Source organism: Paroedura picta, chromosome 2 (genome assembly GCF_049243985.1).
Source record: "Paroedura picta isolate Pp20150507F chromosome 2, Ppicta_v3.0, whole genome shotgun sequence".
Taxonomy (NCBI): domain Eukaryota; kingdom Metazoa; phylum Chordata; class Lepidosauria; order Squamata; family Gekkonidae; genus Paroedura; species Paroedura picta.
The window spans coordinates 7782024-7802233 of record NC_135370.1 but is presented as its reverse complement, the minus strand read 5'-3'; the positions used below and the strand labels follow the sequence as shown (position 1 = coordinate 7802233).

Sequence of the window (20210 nt, the reverse complement as noted above, 5' to 3'; positions counted from 1 at the left end):
CCAGGAGCCCCTGCCAGCGTTTGCTGTCAGGGGCTCCTGGGAATTGTAGTCCATGGACATCTGGAGGGCCGCAGTTTGACTACCCCTGGTCTAAACCATGCGTTATGCTTTTGCTATCCAACCTGGTATTTCTCATTAGCCCGCCTTTGCCAATTATTTATGCATGCATCTTGTGTAGCCCTTTGATTTGTAGCTTAGTCAACTTGTATGGGATTCTAGTTATTGTCTGGGATAGGCATGAATGTAGCAAGCCTGCAATTTATGCTCCCTGCCTCCCACTATGCTGTGCATGGGAGCAGCTGTCTCTCCCAGGACCTTGGGCACTGGCAAAGAGGCCAGGCAAAAGACTGTCCATTTTGTCAGCAAGGAGTCTTTGTGCCCAAACCTTTTGGCATTGGGAGGGGCTAAGGGTGAGGGGTAGATAAGGGCCATTTAGTTAGGATCTTTAGTCTTAGCAAAGACCCCGTGATGCTGAGTTCATTATTCCTTCAATAAAGAGATTTTCCTTAAATGAAGTCTGCTTATTGGGAGTATGACAAAACCTCACAGCAATCCTATTTCCAGGCAAGGCCATCATGAGCTCGCCAGGTCCTGTGATGTCCCTTCACCATCTGAACCATCTCAGCTGTCCCATGAGAACACACCATGTGCCGTGCTCTGCTTTAGGGATGAGCAAACGTCTTCTAGAGAAGCGGGTTCAGATTCTTTGTTCCGCAACTGGCTAAGTGGCCTTTGGCCAATTGCTCTCTCTTTCTCTCTCTCTTTCCGTCTTTCAGCCTAACACACTTAAGGACAGTTTTACGAGGGAAGGTAGAATCATATATTGTGTTCTAAGATCCTTGGAGGAAGGGTGAGAGAGAATTGTGCTACATATTAAGGGAAGGATTTATTTAATTCCTTTGCTCTTATATATATAATAATGTTTGTGTGTTCACCTTTTTCCTGAGTATCAACAGTTTTCTACAGCCTGTAGTATATTTTTGCATGACGAGCTTTATTGCTAGTTGTATTTTGTACCTTGTGGGTCATAACCACTCATGGAACTCTGCTCCGTATGGTTTTCTAGTCGCCTCTTGAGGCTGTCTATGTTTGTAGCCACCACCACTTTCTGCAGAAAATAATTCTACATGTTTTCTTCACACTATTTTCTTTTCTGTGGGCTCTATTTATTTTGCAGCTGCCTTTTGGAGAATAGATTTGCAGCACATCTCTTCAGATAGTCAGAGGAGAAACTGGGCTGAGGCACATAAACTGAAGCTAATTGAGGCTTCAGCAGGAGGGACAGGTACCCTTAGAACTACCTTCTCTTTTACTGTGTCAGACACCAAAACTCTCTCTTCGTCTCCGTAGGCAGATCTGAACTAAGCCTCCTGCTAGGCTTCCTGCCCATGTCCCCCCCCCCCCGAAACGTGATTGGATGTCAGATGGTGTGAGGAGAATGAAGAGTCAGCTGCAGATATTTCTGCACGAGCTGGCTTTGTAAGTCACTCTAAGGGCAATCCCACAGCAGCGGTACCACTCCAGGCTGCCGCTGGTGTGTTGTGGTAGACCTGCATGCTCCTCCACTTTCTGTGTTCCTATGGGGGACACATTTTCCGATGGACGCAGCTGGAATGGAAAGGTTCTGGCTTGCAAGGGGGTGGCGGCAGGGGGGGGAGTTAATTGCAGGAAGATGGGATTGCAATCCTACCTTCCTGCAGATAAAAAAGAATGCCCCATTTGGCACAATGGCACCGCAAAGAACTACGGAGCCAACTGGGGCCTATTTTGGCTTTGCTGATGTGCTGTAGACAAGGAAGAACCAGGCAGGGAAGGCCCGGCTTTTCCACATCCACATGGGCCGGCTCCATTGCCCTCAGGGCAGCTAAGGGAATGCAGAAAATATCCCCGTTCCCTTAATGAGGAGCAATGGTGCCCTGAAGTGTATCAGGCGTGGGAGGGGGCCGGCCCGGTGGTGGCATCATGTGGAAGTGGGGATCACCCCTCTGCCATAGGAGCGCTCACCCAGCCTTTTCGGCCCGTCAGAAAGGTTTTTAATCAGCACTGAAGTCTTTGTGATCCCAGCAGAACCAAACACCTGGCTTTCTTTTCTTCCTGGGTCTTTCCTCCTGAGGAAGGAAAGGCCACTGTGGATGATTTTGCATGAGCCAAATACTGGCAGGAAGAGTGAGGGGAACAGCCCCCTCCCCCCCCCCACACACACACACCAATCCTCCCCTCAGCTTTTGAGATTTGGCTGTTCCGCCTTGAAGAAGACAATTGGGAAAAAGAATCCCGGGACTGCCAGTAATTGCTGGGAACCCAACGGTATCGGGCTGCCCGCCATGAAATAATTGCCTGAGGACGAGTTCTGGGATTTGGAGCGGCAGCTATTTAGCCGATCTTTCAGGAAACGGTGGGACGTGTGCGCGGGATTTCCCCAAGTGGCCTGTTTCCGCACAGAGCCCCTCCTCTGGCATAAGCTGGCAGAGTGCTTTGAAATGGTTGCAATAAGTTCACCCGAGCACCCAGACATTCCTGTTGCCGTATCCGGCGGCGTCTGCCTTCCCCTCCACCCATGCAACGGTCCCATCAATAACAAAGAGTAATGCATTCTGTTCTGGCCGGATGCCTCCCCCCCTTGGATCGGTTGGGGACTGTTTGCTCTTGATCAAGAATGATAGCGGCGGCATGCTTAATATTCCACCCTTGATGCAAAACAGCTGAAGCGCCATCCGTCTGTGTCACAGGGAGCCACCGCGCCGTTTAGGAAATGCAAACTTATTATGACTCAACTTATGAGTCCCAAATGGAGTCGAACAGAGGCTGCCCGAGAGAATCACGGCGAAGGGGCCTGCTGCAGCTCTGCGTCTGCAAAGCTCCAGCCCAACAGGCGTGCCCGAGGAACGGTAAAATATTGCCAGAGAGGACGGTGGTTTTCACAACGGTGAATTTTTATGGAAACCTTTGCAATTCTCTTTGTGGGAATTTGGTGGGGCATTTCAGGGGGGTGCTCTCAGCTGTGCCTGCATTTGGCCTGCATGTCAGTAAGGCCCGGTTGACACCTGTGTGTACAAAGAATGACTCTCTCACACATCACGCATGTCTTGGGGAGGGGCTGTGGCTCAGTGGTAGAGCCTCTGCTTTCTGTGCAGAAGGTCCTGGGTTCAATTCCCGGCCTCTGCGTTCAAAAGGATCCGGTCTGGGGTGATCTGGAAGTCCTTTTCCTGCCTGGCAGAGGAGGCAGTTCAGACCCGGAGGGGCAGAGGGTCTGATTCCGGATGGGGCGGCTTTACACCTTTCACAAGAGAAGTTCGAATTTGTCTTGCTACAGAGGGATGCCTAATGAAGAATTCCCAAAGTTCTTTTGGGTAGTGTTTAAAAACGACTGACAAAATAACCAAAAATTCGTTCTTTGTTCTTCAGCGTTTGAGGCAATGACACTTAGCGTGCCAGCAAGACTGTCCAGGTGGAATTTGGCAGGATTGGGTGCATCCTGTCCCCTCTTTTGCCCAGCTCATGTGCATGCCTGATGGATTCATCGACCCATTTCTGCCTGTCTACTGGAACTACTGCAGGCATCATTGGCAGATGCATTCGCGCAGCATGGTGACAGGGCTTTGGGGGGTCCTGGCCATGTTTACCAAACTTTCCGAGGAAAGAAATTCATGACACTGAGAAAAGTATTATTTGGAAGCCACAGCCCATCAGTTGGAGTACAAAACTGGAGCACACATACCATGGTGTCTCAGCTGCCCCTTACACTATTGAGCTTTGTACAGCCCAAACTTACCATAACGTCAGGAAAGCTGCATTCAGCAATGGACAACAAGCCGCCCAAAAGGTACTGCTGAAACTCTGGAACATGCAGCAAGGGAAGTGAGGAGCAGGGACAGATGACCCCATTCCTGCAAGTGCCCCACTGCCCTGCTTCCATTGCTCTGACTGTGCTGGGCAAGGGACTGTCCCTTCCTCATTCCCTCTTTGGCTGACTTGGCTCACTTCCTTTCTGGGACATCCCCTCCTCCCCTCCATTTGCCCCAAGGTTCTTGGAGTAAGGAAGGAACATGGCTTGGTGTTGGAATCAGCAAGTAATTTGGTGAAGTCAACCTTGAACTGTCGTTGCTAAGCTGCCAAACTATACTTTATGTGCTCACCAGTGGTATCAAGTGGTCATTCTGGAATTGTGGTTTAAGCTGGGCTCCTTCAGGAAGAACAGATCAGTGTGCTTTGCAGAAGCAAGCAAGAAGCCTCAATTAGGCTCAGCTCTCTCCATCCACGGATGTGTTGCCATGTATCCTGCCTGCAGCCTAGCCACAGAGGCTTGCAATGTGTTTCTGTTGTAACTACCTTTTAAGCTTTTGTACTCTATTTCAGTAAGGAGCCGGAAGCAGACAAATATGATATATATTTGTAAATAAGCTTTCCCAATAAAGATTCTCTCTTTTAAACCTCAAAGCACTGTGAGTCTGGATCTGTGCCTCATCCACAAAAGTAACTAATAACAGCATGCTTTCAAATGCTCTGTTATTCTGCAGCTCTGTTTTTCTGGAGGCTCTCAGTACCAAGCCAAGTCCAAAAGTCCCAGCCCTTGGCTCCCCCTCTACCTCACACAAGTCAGCAGGTCATTCTTTATTTCCCACCTCAGTTGAGGCTCCGTTTGCAGTAGACTGATCATCTCATGGCCTACCAAGCATGGTGGCTCCTCCCCTAGCTCAAATTTTGCCAGTCTTTAAGATGCTCCTGGACTCCTGCTGTTTTCTCCTGCTTGTATTATGTTTATTATCGTTAAGCACCTAGGGACTGTAGGAGACAAAATGGATCAACACGCTCTGAGGCTTAACAATTTTCTTGCTCCCAGCATGCCAGTTATGCTATTTATTAATACAATGTTCGCAGGAAAATGTTGAGAGTTAAAAGAATCCTAAACAACCAGCAAACGTGGCATTTAGGAACAAGCCAAAGAATAGTTTCTTGTGGAGGAAAGAACTGGTTCAGAAGCTCTCTTTCTAACCAAGGGACCAAGCCCTATGAAGATAGGCTGAGGGACTTGGGAATGTTCAGCCTGGAGAAAAGGAGGTTGAGAAGAGACATGATAGCCCTCTTTAAGTATTTGAAAGGTTGTCATTTGGAGGAGGGCAGGATGCTGCAGAGGAGAGGACATGCAGTAATGGGTTTACACTACAAGTACGATATTGGCTAGATATCAGGAAAAAATGTTTCACAGTCAGAGTAGTTCAGCAGTGGAATAGGCTGCCTAAGGAGGTGGTGAGCTCCCCCTCACTGGCATTCTTCAAGCAAAGGTTGGATACACACTTTTCTTGGATGCTTTAGGATGCTTTGGGCTGATACTGCATTGAGCAGGGGGTTGGACTAGATGGCCTGTATGCCCCCCTTCCAACTCTATGATTCTATGATTCTATGATTCTATGATTCTAACCCAGGTGTCTTTGCCAGTGATGCTTCTGCATTCTTCACACAGTAGGGTTCTTCTTTCTTTCCTTTTCCTTTTTCTCAGAAAATGAAGCAGACTCCAGCAGTGATGCTGGAGGATTTATAACAATTCAATCCCTGTTGTCAGAGATATGGAAATGCTCCCTTGCTCATGGGACGCTTGGCAAAACAGTTCAGCTTAGCTTGACTCTCCATTTTCATCTCCTCGCGACTCGGTAGACACTGCACTGTCACTTCCCACGCTCCCAGATGGCATCTCTGCATTTCTGACAGACAGCCATTGGCAAGTGGGAGACAGAACCGCAATCAAACATGGCCACGTTTCCAAACACAACAGACACGTTCACACTTTGTTGTATCCCCTGGAATTCGCTGGAAATATCTGCATCCAGCTAGCCGAGTTTGCAAGTGGCGGCGTTTCAAGCCTTCGCATTTGGGATGGCAGATGGGCTGTATGGGTTTACGCCGACCATATCCCTGCCCTTTCCGTTGCAGGGATTTTTAATTGGAAGCATGAAAAACGAAGTTCAATAGGTGAAAAACTGCTCCTGTGCATGTATTTACATACTCCACTCATGTTAGTCCCAGGGAATACACAATACCGTATTCCAGGTTACCTAATCTGGGTTCCAGATTGGCATCAATGCATACCTGATCAGCCATGCTCCAGTTTTTCCTCCCGCACTTTGTTGAGACTGCTTCTCATGTAGGGCTGCCAAGGCCCCAGTGGGAGCGACAGATCCACACACACACACACAGATCCCCTGGTAAAAACAGCTGGCTTTGCCAATGAGTTTCTGCTAATTCTTAGAGTTGCCCTCAGTCACTTCCAGGTAGCTCTAGGATCTCCATGATCTGAACTTCCTCTAAGTAGACAAGGGTTCGTTTTTCTTTTAAATGTTTCTTCCAGAATGCTGCCCCCGGCAATGCTCCTGCAAGCCTACACTCATTGGTGCTCTTGTTTTGTTAGAGGTGATAGACAGGCACAAGCCCATTCATGTGTTATCTCATTGTGGATGAAGACCCAAGTCATCGTCAAATGAATAGAGCAGGGTATGTTGTGCCCTAGGAATCATGTCCCCTACAGCAGGGGTAGTCAACCTGCGGTCCTCCAGATGTCCATGGACTACAATTCCCATGAGCCCCTGCCATGTTTTCTGGCAGGGGCTCATGGGAATTGTAGTCCATGGACATCTGGAGGACCACAGGTTGACTACCCCTGCCCTACAGGCAGTTGCAGAAAAAGTGAACCAGATGCTTCCTTCCTTCCTTTCTTCCTTTCTTTCTCTCTTTCATCCCTCCCTCCATCCATCCATCCATCCATCCATCCATCCATCCATCCATTCATTCATTCATTCATTTTTGTATTTGTATGCTGCCCTTCCCTGAAGTCCCAGGGCAGCTCACACAAGATAAAAATACAATACAATATGTGTTCACAATACGATACAAATATGGTACAGTACAATATATGCTGTGTCTGTGGACATTCCGTGACCGGGAGCTTGGGAACCAATCCTTAGATTCTTGCTAAGGATTTGTCGGCCCCTAGTTCTCTACCAATCAGTGAACAAACGTAAGGACCAATCACAGGCCTCCGTTAACGGCTTACTGGCAATATGCTCCCATGTGTTGAGAGAAGAGGGTCAGGCAGCTCTATTGACTTTTTGCACCTTTGGGTGTTTCATGACTTTCTGCTGGCCCATGTTCTGCTCTGCTTGCCCCAAACTGGAAAAATTCTAAAATTAATTTCAAAATTAGCCCACGTGCCGTTTGCTGCAGTTTTCAGTTGAATCAAATGCGTTCAAGAATTCATTTTTCTTGGAAAAAGTGGCGATCGTGGTATGGAAATAAAACATTGAATCGCTCTGGGTTGCTCAGCAATGATGAGCGTGAAGCCAGGACATAAGCCTGGCTACCAAATGCATAGGAGTTCGATCTGCCATATTTCCAGTCACCATTTGTGGCTGTGAAAGTTGGACACTGAAGAAATCAGGCAGAAGGAGAGGCGAGCAAGAACTGGCAGGCAGGCAGTGGGCCCTATAAGGCCCGCCAGCATGGCCTCACCCACCCGGCCTGGGTGTCTAGGGCAGGGGTAGTCAAACTGCGGCCCTCCAGATGTCCATGGACTACAATTCCCATGAGCCCCTGCCAGCGAATGCTGGCAGGGGCTCATGGGAATTGTAGTCCATGGACATCTGGAGGGCCGCAGTTTGACTACCCCTGGTCTAGGGCATCGGGGCTGGCGGGGCATGCAGTGATAAAATGGGGGGCTGCCAGGTAAGATTTTTTAAATATATATCTTATGCAACAATCCTATTCTCACAATTTAAAAAAAATCTCTAATTTTGCACTTCAATTTTATATGTGTTTATCTCTATTGTAATTTGCCCTGAGTCTCACGAGATAGGGCAGGAAATAAATGTAATAATAAGATGTGCCGTTGACCACTAGCACATCCTGTGGTGGTTATTCCCACAAAAAAACTACACGTGTGAAGAAGTGTTGTCTTTTTTCTGTCCTGAACATATAGCTTGTTAGCTCCGTTGAGTGCCCGCATGTTGTCGGATTTCTCTCTAGAATTTCTCATGCACTGCTCTTACTCAATGCGGGACCTTGCCTAATTATTCCTTCAGTAGTTTCTAAGGATTGGCTGTGGCCCTTTCTCTCTCAGCTGAGGAGGGGCAGTAAGGGACAAGTCAATTGTTTTCAAGTACGGCCCAAGTACTAATGCTAATGAAATGGTCTGCTTATATTCTAACTGGAGTTTAACACTGGAAGATACACAGAGGTGAGAGAGCATCAATTGAATCTTCAGGGGATTATGGGGAAAGATTCTCCAAACCACAGGGAGTAGAGCAAACAGACGAGATAAAATCCCTTGGCACAGATGGAGAGAGTCCACTTTTGCCAAGTTGATTCAGGATGAAGGAGCTCTAAATCCTGAACTCTAACTGATGGCTGTCATTGCTGCATGGAGGACACAAAATGGTAATTTTTTAGCCCACAGTAACTTCTAATATTACCTAGCACATGGTCTTCTGTATTCCTTGCTCAGTTGATTGCTGTGCTGAGAGTACGTGTAGACTTCTTACTTTTAATAAATTCTTTACTATTTTATATGCTGGCAATTGTTCTCTGCACCACATAAACCTCCGCTGTTTGAACACGCTGTTCAAAATTGTCCCCACGGCCAGGGAGAAAATAAGCCGGTAAATAACTGTTTCCCCAGGAGTCCACAAGTGTAGTAAGCCATCCATATGGTAACCAGTTTCTGGGTAGCAGGAGACATGGGCCCTAGATGGCAAGCTTTAGTATGGCAATGCAGAAACGGAAGCTGGAAGCACTGGCTCTCTTGGTGGATAATTCTTAAAATGGCCAGTTGGTGGCAGCACTACTAGTAGAAGGAGAGAAAACCTCTCTGGGGGTCAGGCAGGCCAGAGAACTGTGGAGATTCAGGTGGCCACTGGTACTAAGTTGACATGGAGGGTGGAATAGAATGGCCATGTAGTACAGAGGGCTGTTCTGCCAAGGTGGGTAAAAAATGTGAGCGTGGTTGTATATTTAGGGGGAAAGCTATATGGCTCTGTCTTGGATGGGGAGTAGAGGAACAAGGAGACTTGCATGGCTGTGCTTGGATCAAGGGATTAGGGTTGGTGGTGTCTCATGAGAAGGTCAGACAGGCACTGGACAAAGGGTGGGGTATCAAATAGAAGGATTGGGATAGAATGGGCTTATTTCAGACTGTATGCATTTGATTTTAGCTTCCACGAAGTAACTCAACGTAATGTGAAATGGTATTTCCCCCCCTAGTCTTGTAAAAACAAATTTTCTTCCATGATTATCACCTGCGCAAACATACAAGATCTATTGCTCTTTAAAATTGTCACATTAGAGGGAACTGGCTGAAACAAAGGGGCATTTTCACTAAGAAAAAAGAACTCCTCAGCATGCCAGTATTAATTTAACAGAAGTCATTTGGTTACAAAAGGCCTCTGTGAGCCAGTCACTGATGGACATCTGTAGGTTAAGGACACAACCATGTTATAACTGATTCTGTTCCCAGTTCTGTTCATAAATCTGAGCGTATTTCTGTCCCCAGAGAATCACTGCAGTATGCAAATAAGGGGATCAGAATCGAGAACACTTATAAAGCCAAGTAAATGGGTCCAAGAGTTCATAAAGAGTATGAGAAGAGCAAATGGAATAGCTAGTCCATGAGACTAGATACCACCTACCTTGGTGATAAACAGAACTCCCAGACAGATTGGAGAACTACCTGTTACCTGAATTGCTTGGCAGCTGGAAGGGCCTGGGACGGGCCGTGGGGAAATCGTGGCAGCAGATCTCCACTGCAACATCAGTGGCAAAGAGAGAAAGAAAAACGGGGGCAGAAAGGAAGTTAGATCTCCGACAACCTGCTTTATGTTGATCTTCTTGAGCCTAGTTGATCCCTACCAATGCAACCGGGGTATTTTGTATTTGCTGTAGGTAGCCAAAGACATCATTCCATGTGTGGAGCAAGGTTATATTTAGTTTTGCTTCTACCGAAATTCCATGACAACTTTCTTGTACCAACATTTGGGACACGGTGAATATCTTTGATTTCCCCCATGAGACGGTTTTATCTTTGCTATGGCAAGTAAAGATTCAGATGTGACCTCCGGCATTCCTGGGAAGCATGAAAACGTAGGCACTCTCACATACAGCGTGCAACAACCACACACCGATCTGCTTTGGAAAAGCACATTTAATTTAAATAAGAACTGTACATAGTGAAGCGAATTGTGCATGTGAAATGAGCAACTGAAAAAAAGTCTCAAAGACACTGTGCTTTTTCTTGATATGGACACGGATATGCTGTGAATTTCAGTGAGCTTTAGCAACTCTTGTGTAGCCGGATTTGGCACTCAGAGACATGCCTGCCTCTTACCCCCCCTCCCCCCAAAAAATAGTGACAACTAGACTCTCACAGGTATGTGGAACTGTGGCTGCATGTGGAGGAGGAGCGGGAAATCTCGCTTGCCAGACTTCAAGCCAATCCTCTTAACCATGACACCAAGCTTTGACATGTTTTGCATCCATTTTTTTTATTTTGCTTTCGCTTAAACCAATTTAACTCCATTTTAGTTAGCTGGCCTGTTTTTGGAGTTCACAGAGGGTTCAGAAGGGGAGGATGCCAGGATGGATGGTCTATTCTATCAGGAGGAGCAGGCCATAAATCCATTAGGTGTTTTGGGAATGGACTATCTCCCTGACCTTGGAGGCTGGGGGGCATGGCAGCGCCTGCAGTTAACTTTCATTTCACCGGGCAACCAGAGCGGGGGTGGGGGATGCAGTCTGGAGTTTTTGCACCCAGTGTTCAAATCAGGGGGAGTTATGGGGGATGTGTGGATATAGTATAACTAACCTAATGTGCCCCAGTATTAGCAAAAACCTAGAGATATCCAGATTCATGGAGAGCCAGTTTGGTGTAGTGGTTAGGAGTGCCGACTTCTAATCTGGCATGCCGGGTTCGATTCTGCACTCCCCCACATGCAACCAGCTGGGTGACCTTGGGCTCGCCACGGCACTGATAAAACTGCTCTGACCGGGCAGTGATATCAGGGCTCTCTCAGCCTCACCCACCCCACAGGGTGTCTGTTGTGGGGAGAGGAATGGGAAGGCGACTGTAAGCCGCTTTGAGCCTCCTTCGGGTAGGGAAAAGCGGCATATAAGAACCAACTCTTCTTCTTCTTCTTCTTCTTCTTTCCTAAATAAAGGGATTGCCTTCAACAAAGTCTGCTTATTGGGAAAATCAGTTGGAACTTCCCAGGCCAGGTAGACTTAAAGATGCCCCTGGACTCCAACTTTGTTCTTGAAATATGCATTGTTCAAAAGCAGAAGGGAAACAACTAAAGATTGCAAAAGATGATAATTGGTAAAATAGTCCAAACTAAGCATCTGTGGGTGGTTCTGCATATCAAACTAACTTGCAAATCATTCTCAAGCAGGTCATGCAGTGGCTGCCCAGGCATCAAGGGCCTGGATGGCTGCTGGCTGGGCCCTCCATCTTCTGCCACACTTTGTGGGCAGGACAACGGACATCACGTCCGTCTACATTTCTGTTTGACTAAGCACGCCAGAAGATGTATCCCACACCAATAAATGCCACTAGCTGGGTTGATTGACTGATTATTTTCATTTATATGATGAAAACTGTCAGTCAATCAGTAAGCAATTACAAAAGAGGATAACATCAGCCATATATGATAATCCTTGAACCTAACAACCAAGATTCCTAGAAAAACAAACATAAACCTCTTTGTTTATGGCCCCAAGGCAATCCGTGTAGGAGGAAGTGAGCCCATTCAGCTGAGCCACAACACAAATCGGGGAGAGTATCGCCTGCTAAAAGGATTAGGATTTCTCACATGCTTTACTGCTTTGCCATTTACTGGCTTCCACCTGGTGGTTCCATCTCCCGCTTCACTTGTTCCAGCTAGCAAAGAAACTGTTTATCACACCTTCCATCTCTCAGGATGGCGAATTTAATCACTGACTTTGCCATTTGCTGCTCTTTGGAAAACAGAACTGAATTAGGCCTCATTTGGGCCCTTCGGGTGTTTTATTTTTTTAATTTTGAGACCAATCTGCTCTGTTAGTTGGCTCAGGGCAGTTTACAACATGCACTTGTATTAAAACCATTTCAATAAAAACATTATGAAAGCAGTAAAAAAGAAGAAAAGCTTTTTTTAAAAAAAATACCCAGCTTTTCACTGCCTGAAGGAGTCTCAAAGTAGCTGACAATAATCTTCCTCGATCCACAACAGACCCCATCGGAGGTAGGTGGGGCTGAAAGAACCATGACAGGGTTGCTCTGTGAGATCAGAACTATCAGGTCTGTGACTAGCCCAAGGTCATCTAGCTGGCTGCATGTAGGGGAGCAGGGAATGAAACCCAGCTCACCTGATTAGAAGTCACTGCTCTTAAACATGACACCATGCTGGGGGACTTTGTCGTTTCTGCTAGGAACATGGCCTTGCTGGCCATTTTAAGTTATTCTCAGTGATGAGATCTTCCTTGGAGTGAGGGGGAAGCCCAAGTGACGGAAGGATATGGCCAAGAGAGGGGAAAGGAGGGAGGCCCATAGTTGCTTCTAAGCCATCTGACCTCACCAAGATTCCCCACATGCCCAAGCCCCACCTGCCTGCCTGCTTCAGGCACCAAATATTATAGGTGCACAACTGATCCTGACCATTACCCTGTGAGATAAAATTCAGGTGGGTATCCATGTTGGTACAATGAGCAGAAGTGTGCATGCGCACAATAGCTTATACCTTGAATTAAACTGTTGGTCTTAACCATGTCACTGGGCTCAAACTTGGGCGGATCAGGTTTGCTTCCCCGTTCCTCCACATGCAGCCAGATGGGTGACCTTGGTCTCATCACAGTCCTGGTTGTGCTGTTCTGACTGAGCAGTCCTGTCAAAACTCTCTTAGCCTCACTTACCCCACAAGGGGTCTGTTGTGGGGAGAAGAAAGTGAAGGTAGATGTAAGCCACTTTGAGACTCCTTCAGGTAGAGAATGGCAGCATATAAGAACCAACTCTTCTTCTTCTTCAGTAATCTCAGGGCTCTCTCAACCTCAGCTATCTCACAGGGTGTCTGTTGTGGGGAGAGGAAAGGGAAAGCGACTGTAAGCCGCTTTGAGACTCCTTTGGGTAGAGAAAAGTGACATATAAGAACCAACTCTTCTTCTTGAGTAATCTCAGGGCTCTCTCAGCCTCACCTCCCTCACAGGGTGTCTGTTGTGGGGAGAGGAAAGGGAAGGTGAATGTAAGCTGCTTTGAGACTCCTTCGGGTAGAGAAAAGTGGCATATAAGAACCAACTCTTCTTCTACCTCCCAGGGTGTCTGTGGCGGGCAGAGGAAGGGAGGGTGAGTGGAAGCTGCATTGAGACTCCTTTGGATAGTGAAAAGCGGGATATAAAAAACCAACCTTCTTCTTTATTCTCCTGTGAGGCAGGGAATATGTGACTGACCACGGTTATTGATAGCAGAGCAGGGGTTTGAACCTGTGCATCCCAGATCACAGTCTGACCATCTGACTTGTACACCCCTCTCCTTTGGTGAGTCAGAAGATGTCACGCTTCCTGTTTTAGACTAGAAGGAGTCTGAATATGTTGAGCTTCAATTAATCCCCCCCCCCCCCATGTCCGGGGAAATGGCCTCCAACCTTCTTTTTGAACAATTCTGCTTCCTTTCCCCATGCCAGCTTCCCACTAGATTGTCTCAAGGGAACCCTAGCAAGGTGTGTTCATTGGCACAGGAAGAAAGCAAGACCAGCCGCGAACCGATTTGCAGTGAAGTCTCTTTGCATTTGTCAAACAATGCTTTGGTTTTAATTCTATAAAATGCTCTTGTGGGTGCAAACTACCCTACTCCGTTTCCATCGCATAGAGCAGCCTCCTAAATAACGTCATTCTTTGCATGCGCCTCGATTTATTGGCTGAGCTACAAATAGCAACTCGGTGGCTGATTCAAGATTTTGTTGAGTAAAAGGAGAAGCCAACAATCAATAATGGAACAGCTTTCTTTTGGCAGCACACAACGAAATAGTTCCCAATTGTCCTTCTCAGTAGTCTAACGTCTTTTTATCCCTAGAGCCCCCATGAAGTGCAAATAACAAGTGAGGACACATTTCATAAAGGGTTCTGTTCCTTTTACCATCTCCGTCTCTCTGCCTTGCTGATTTATTCCCTCTGCTTTCTCTCTTCCCCCCCCCCCCCAGTGTTTTACTTCTCCCTGACCAAGCTCCGGTGCTTTTCCCTTTTCCTGTGCCAGAACATAGCTTAAATGCCAACACAACAACTGTAGCAACCCTGCCATCGGGGGCGGGTGTGTGTGTGTGTGTAGAGCAAACCACTACGTCCCTTTGCATCTTGTGGGGCACAAGGCCCTTGGCCTTGATTTGTCCATTCAAGTTTTGCATCCGTTTGGGGAAAGCAGGGTCTTGAAAACGTTTTGGTTTCCTATCTTGATTTTTTTTTACAATCTTAACTATGATTCTTTTCAGGATGCATCCAATGGGTTTGCCGGGTTTGCTGATCATTTCAGCAGGAGAAGAGGAGGGAGGGATTGCAGCCAAGCCCAGAAGCAAAACTGGAAGCAAGCCCTGGCCTGGTGGAATGCTCTGACGGTTGAGATCAGAACCCTGCAGGAACTTTGGTTATTCTGCAGGGCTTGTGAAACAGAGCTATCCCACCAGGCCTATGGTTGAACCCTAAACGCTTAACACAAAAATACTGCTGACCCCCTCCCAGATCCACCCGAACAACTGCACTGAGCACGTTAAGTTTCACACACACACACACACATGCCATTTCTCTGGGACAATGAGATGGATCGACCAATGGATGCCATTTATTGTTTTATATGTGGATGACCTGTGTTTTAACTGATGAGAACGGGATTTAAATTTTAGATTTGATTATATGCTCGCAGATGCAATGGAGGTGGCATGGAGATCCCTCCTTGCTGCCTTCACTGTCATAGACTTTCATAAATGTCCCATAAGATGCTCTTGCCATTTCATGGAAAGTTCTCCTCCAAACTCCCTTTTATGTACTCACCTATCCTGGACTTCTCATCACCCAGCTGGTTGCATGTGAGGGAGTGCAGAATCAAACCCAGCTCCCCAGATCAGAAGTCTGCACTCCTAACCACTACACCAAGTTGGCTCAAAAGAACGTCCAAGATGATCCTGTATTCTGATTCTGCCTTTGGCGTGTTTGCTACCCCTTCCAGTTTAATGTCATCTGCAAATTTAATAAGCACTCCCTCAATTCCTTCATCCAAATCATTTATAAATATGTTGAACAACACATGACCCAGAACACATCCTTGAGGCATTCCCGTCATCACTCCTCTCCAAGAAGATGATGAACCATTTACAAGCACCCTTTGGGTGCGATCTGTCAACCAGTTCTCAATCCACCTAACAGTAATAGGATCCATACCACATTTTACCAACCTGTCAATATGAATTTCACATGGAACCTTATCAAAATTCTTTTTGAAATCAAGATAAACTATGTCCACAGCATCCCCGTGATCTAGAAAGGTAGTAAATTTCTCAAGAAAAAGAGTCAAGGTTAATCTGACATGACTTGTTCTTGAGAAAGCCATGCTGACTCTTAGTAATGACAGCCATCTGCTCTAGCTGCTCAAGGACCAACTGCTTGATAATTTGTTCTAAAATTTTGCCAGCTATAGACATCAAGCTGACAGGTTGGTAGTTAACCAGATCTTCATTTTTCCCATTCCTGAAGATGGGGACAATATTTGCCTGCCTCCAATCTTCTGGCACTTCACCTGTTTTCCAAGAATTGTCAAAAATAATGGCCAGAGGCTCAGAAATTACAGCTGCAAGTTCTTTTAGTACCCTTGGATACAATTCATCTCGTACAGAGGATTTGGTTTCATTCAAAGAAAATAGGTGTTTATGGACTACCCATACAGTGATCCTAGGCAACAACTTACATGTGATCGTGTGAAATGATTTTGCCACAATGAGGATTATTTCCCAACCAAGAGAAGACTGAGGAGAAGTAGGAATTGAGCAGTTCAGCCCTCTCTTCATCACCTCTTACAATGTCATTATTTCGTCCTCGCAATGGTCCTACTATGTCCCTATTCTTTTTCTTACTTTGCATATAACTAAAGAACCCTTTGTTATTGTTTTTAGCATTTCTTGCCAGCCTAAGTTCACATTGAGCTTTAGATTTTCTAATACCATCAATGCATACATTTTTTATTTGTTTATATTTCTCCTTGCTTATATGGTCTTCCTTCCATTTCCGAAATGAGTCTTTGTTATTACTGGTGGGGAACCTAAAGAAACCAGGATGTCTTCATAAACAGCATTCAAAATAATTGAGTCTTTTTTATACTCAGTTCTTTTGAATGATGCTTATGAAGCCATCCTGGTGTCTTTGTTATTGTTATTGTTATGTGCGAAGTCGTGTCCGACCCATCGCAACCCCATGGACAATGATCCTCCAGGCCTTCCTGTCCTCTACCATTCCCCGGAGTCCATTTAAGTTTGCACCTACTGCTTCAGTGACTCCATCCAGCCACCTCATTCTCTGTCGTCCCCTTCTTCTTTTGCCCTCGATCGCTCCCAGCATTAGGCTCTTCTCCAGGGAGTCCTTCCTTCTCATGAGGTGGCCAAAGTATTTGAGTTTCATCTTCAGGATCTGGCCTTCTAAAGAGCAGTCAGGGTTGATCTCCTCTAGGACTGACCGGTTTGTTCGCCTTGCAGTCCAAGGGACTCGCAAGAGTCTTCTCCAGCACCAGAGTTCAAAAGCCTCAATTCTTTGACGCTCGGCCTTCCTTATGGTCCAACTTTCGCAGCCATACATTGCAACTGGGAAGACCATAGCCTTGACTAAACGCACTTTTGTTGGCAGGGTGATGTCTCTGCTTTTTAGGATGCTGTCTAGATTTGCCATAGCTTTCCTCCCCAGGAGCAAGCGTCTTTTAATTTCTTTGCTGTAGTCCCCATCTGCAGTGATCTTGGAGCCCAGGAAAATAAAATCTGTCACTATCTCCATTTCTTCCCCATCTATTTGCCAGGAATTGAGAGGGCCGGATGCCATGATCTTTGTTTTCTTGATGTTGAGTTTCAAGCCAACTTTTGCACTCTCCTCCTTCACCCGCATCAACAGGCTCTTTAGTTCCTCTTCACTTTCTGCCATTAGAGTGGTATCATCTGCATATCTGAGGTTGTTGATATTTCCCCCTTCAAGGATCGCTGCCTTGTTGTGGCAAGGGGGCTTGCGTAGTTCAGTGAAGCTATGAGCTATACCGTGCAGGGTCACCCAAGACGGACAGGTCATAGCTGAGAGCTCCGACAAAAGGTGATCCACTGGAGAAGGAAATGGCAAACCACTCCAGTATCTTTGCCATGAAAACTCTATGGACAGTTCCAATAGGTGTCTTTAGGTTCCCTCTAGTTTTCCTTCTCAATGGAATTGTCTGTGATTGTGCCTTTAGTATTTCACTTTTGAGAAACTCTCAACCTTCTTGGACTTCCATTTCATTAAGATTTTCTGACAATGGGATTCTTCCCAATATAACTTTAAATTTGTTAAAATTTGATCTTTTGAAGTCCAGCCTGTATGTACAGCTTTTCTCTTCCTCAAGATCATAAAGTCCAAACTCACATAGTCACTACTACCAAGCACACTCACAACTTTTACCTCATCAAGCAGTTCTTCCTTATTGGTGAGAATCAAGTCTAAAATAGCTGACACCCTGGTTGTCCCTTCCACTTTCTGGGAAATGAAGTTGTGATGAGCTTAACTCTGTGCTATGTTAAAGATCTGCTTATGAACCTTGTTCTCTAAATAAATCCTTTACAAATTTGAAGCTGGCAGTGGTTCTCTGACCACATAGAATCATAGAATCATAGAATCATAGAGTTGGAAGGGTCCATACAGGCCATCTAGTCCAACCCCCTGCTCAACGCAGGATTAGCCCTAAGCATCCTAAAGCATCCAAGAAACGTGTGTATCCAACCTTTGCTTGAAGACTGCCAGTGAGGGGGAGCTCACCACCTCCTTAGGCAGCCTATTCCACTGCTGAACTACTCTGACTGTGAAATTTTTTTTCCTGATATCTAGCCTATATTGTTGTACTTGAAGTTTAAACCCATTACTGCGTGTCCTCTCCTCTGCAGCCAACAGAAACAGCATCCTGCCCTCCTCCAAGTGACAACCTTTCAAATACTTAAAGAGGGCTATCATGTCCCCTCTCAATCTCCTTTTCTCCAGGCTGAACATTCCCAAGTCCCTCAACCTATCTTCATAGGGCTTGGTCCCTTGGCCCCAGATCATCTTCTGGAGATCATCTTCCAAGATGAGCTCCCCCATCTTGGAAACGCTAGTCCAGTACAAGGGGAAGACCCAGGGTCAGGGGAGGGAGCTTGGCAAGTAACTACTCCTCTGGAGGAGGGCTGTACCCTTCAGTAAATTGTCCCCATCATACTCATGTGCAGGGCAGAATCCTAGAGTTGGAAGGGACCATCCAGGCCACCTAGTCCCACCCCCTGCTCAATGTAGGATCAGCCTAAAGCATCTAGGAAAAGTACCTGTCCAGCCACTGCTTGAAAACATCCAGTGTGGGGGAGCTCCCACCTCCTTGGGCAGCTCATTACACTGCTTTATTATACTCATATAATCCTAGAGTTTGAAGGGACCATGCAGGACATCTAGTCTAACCCCTGCTCAATGCAGGATTAGCCTAAAGCATCCATGAGAAGGATCTGTCCAGCCGCTGCTTGAAGACAGCCAGTGAGGGGGAGCTCCCCACCTCCTTAGGCAGCCCAGTCCACTGCTGAACTAGACTCACAGAATCCTAGAGTTGGAAGGACCATGCAAGCCATCTAGTTCCACCCCCTGCTCAGTGCAGGATCAGCCTAAAGTTACCCAAAGAGACCGTTTTGCAGCCCTCCTGGAATTGGCCACCAACTGGGAAAGGGGGTGGGCCAGGCAGAACAGGGCTCTCAAAGCCAAACTGGGCCAGTTCCATCACTCTGCTTTTGGTTCACCTTCCAGGTGAAGGGCCACCTGAGGGCTGCAGTGCATGGAGGAAGCAGAGATTGCCAGGCAAGTCATGATGTGTCAAGAGGGCTTTGATGAGCCGAAGAGCCCGATTCCTGCAGACTTCAGAAGTGGCTTGGTTTTGATATTTTCTCATAAATAAGTAGAAGCTGGGGGAGGGGGAAGATGAGAGGAATCTCCTTGATAAAATAAAAGACATCGGAACTCTTGCTTGGAGTATGAATAAATCATTTTTCACCATACATAATTCATTGTTCTGAAATAACAAACGCAGGACCTCAGAATGAAAGAAATCTGGAGGTGTGTGCGGGAGGCCAATTTGTTTGCTGATCCAAACCTACCTTAAGAGAGTCATGCCCTTGTAGAGCAGCTGCCCCCAATCCCTCATTGCCATTGGGGAGTGGCAGAGAGGGTCAGGGGGCTGGAGTTCATGCAAATCGTCCACATGTGCCATGTCCGTTAAAAGATGTTACACCTTTAACGGAAAGGACCATTACTCCTGAGAAGAAAGACTGCTCAGACGGACTCTGGAATTTTGCCATATTAATTAGTATTCATAGAATCATAGAATCATAGAGTTGGAAGTGTCCATACAGGCCATCTAGTCCAACCCCCTGCTCAACGCAGGATCAGCCCTAAGCATCCTAAAGCATCCAAGAAAAGTGTGTATCCAACCTTTGCTTGAAGACTGCCAGTGAGGGGGAGCTCACCACCTCCTTAGGCAGCCTATTCCACTGCTGAACTACTCTGACTGTGAACATTTTTTTCGTGATATCTAGCCTATATCATTGTATTTGTAGTTTAAACCCATTACTGTGTGTCCTCTCCTCTGCAGCCAGCAGAAACAGCATCCTGCCCTCCTCCAAGTGACAACCTTTCAAATACTTAAAGAGGGCTTTCATGTCTCCTCTCAGCCTCCTTTTCTCCAGGCTCACAGAATCCTAGAGGATTCTCCAGGCTCACAGAATCTGCAGCTGGAAAATAGTTGCATACCTTTCTCCTGCAAAAGGGAGTGAGGATGGCAGTCGGTCAAAATATATTTCTTTTCCTGTTGTTATTTCTAGTCCCCCTTCCTCACGGACTCAGGGTGGATTATGCAGAGGGAGTCAAGACATTGAAGGAACAAGGCCTGAGGATAGAAGAAGTCTGGAACTGACCAGAAAACTAAAAGA

General features: G+C 46.5%; 1 non-coding gene across 1 annotated transcript; it reads left to right on the top strand.

Annotated features, from left to right (window-relative positions):
• The first annotated feature begins 3090 nt into the window (after nucleotides 1–3090).
• On the top strand, nucleotides 3091–3165 carry TRNAR-UCU (transfer RNA arginine (anticodon UCU)). Its single transcript has one exon. It is a non-coding gene; the product is annotated as a tRNA-Arg (tRNA).
• The last annotated feature ends 17045 nt before the right edge of the window (nucleotides 3166–20210 follow it).